A 1386-nucleotide genomic window follows, 5' to 3' on the forward strand; every position below is an offset into this window, starting at 1 on the left:
GCAGCCCGGGTTCGATTCCCGGTCAGGGAAATAGTCTATGCTCCTTGTTTACAAGTGCAACCTGTCACTATCAATTTAGTTGGTTGTCGCACAAATGTACCACTTCAAATTGCAAACCGATTTGCCCTGCAGTGTCCTTCCCAGGTGTTCTAGTGGTGCACCAGACCCTCCTGCAGCAAAGCACCCCCAAAACATGATGCTGTGCTTCACGGTTGGGATGGTTTTCTTCGGCTTGCAAGCCTCCCCCTTTTCCCTCCAAACATAACAATGGCCATTATGGCCAAACAGTTCGATTTTTGTTTCATCAGACCAGGGGACATTTCTCCAAAAACTAGGATCTTTGTCCCCAAACTGTAGTATGGCTTTTTTATGGCGGTTTTGGAGCAGTAGCTTCTTCCTTGCTGAGCGGCCTCTCGGGGTATGTCGATATAGGACTCGTTTGCCTGTGGATATAGACCATTTTGTACCTGTTTACTCCAGCATCTTCACAGGGTCCTTTGCTGTTGTTCTGGGATGGATTTGCACTTTTCCACCCAAAGTACGTTCATCTCTAGGGGACAGAACGCGTCTCCTTCCTGAGCGGTAGGACGCCTGCGTGGTCCCATGGTGTTTATACTTGCGTACTATTGTTTCTACAGATGAGCGAGGTACCTTCAGGCGTTTGGAAATTGCTCCCAAGGATGAACCAGACTTGTGGAGGTCTACATTTTTTTTCTGAGGTCTTGGCTGATTTCCTTTGGTTTTCCCATGGAGTCGAGCAAAGAGGCACTGGGTTTGAAGGTAGGCCTTGAAATACATCTACAGGTACACCTCCATTTGACTCAAAGGATGTCAATTAGCCTATCAGAAGCTTCTAAAGACATGACATCATTTTCGGGAATTTTACAAACTGTTTAAAGGCACAGCCAACTTAGTGTATGTAAACTTCTGACCCACTGAATTTGTGATACAGTGAATTATAAGTGAAATAATCGGTCTGTAAACAAATGTTGGAAAAATGACTTGTGTCACGCACAAAGTAGACGTCCTAACCGACTGCCAAAACTATAGTTTGTTAACAAGAAATGTGTGGAGGGGTTGACAAACAGGTTCTAATGACTCCAGCCGAAGTGGATGGAAACTTACGACTTCAACTATATGTACCATTTCAAACTGTGAACCGATTTTCACTCTAGTACCCTTCCCTGGTGGTCTAGTGGTTAGGATTCGGCGCTCTCACCGCCGCGGCCCGGGTTCGATTCCCGGTCAGGGAATTTCTCTTTTGCTACATGTTTACTTGTGCAACCTGTCACAATCAATGACGAAGGTTATCGCACACATGTACCAGCTCACACTGGGAACCGATTTTCACTCTAGTACCCTTCCCTGGTGGTCTAGTGGTTAGGA

The 1386-nt window shown here is 46.0% G+C and overlaps 1 non-coding gene across 1 annotated transcript; it reads left to right on the forward strand.

Moving 5' to 3' along the window:
- Positions 1–1181: 1181 nt before the first annotated feature.
- Positions 1182–1253, forward strand: trnae-cuc (transfer RNA glutamic acid (anticodon CUC)). Its single transcript has one exon. It is a non-coding gene; the product is annotated as a tRNA-Glu (tRNA).
- The last annotated feature ends 133 nt before the right edge of the window (positions 1254–1386 follow it).

The sequence above is a fragment of the Oncorhynchus masou genome, chromosome 20 (genome assembly GCF_036934945.1).
Source record: "Oncorhynchus masou masou isolate Uvic2021 chromosome 20, UVic_Omas_1.1, whole genome shotgun sequence".
Classification (NCBI taxonomy): domain Eukaryota; kingdom Metazoa; phylum Chordata; class Actinopteri; order Salmoniformes; family Salmonidae; genus Oncorhynchus; species Oncorhynchus masou.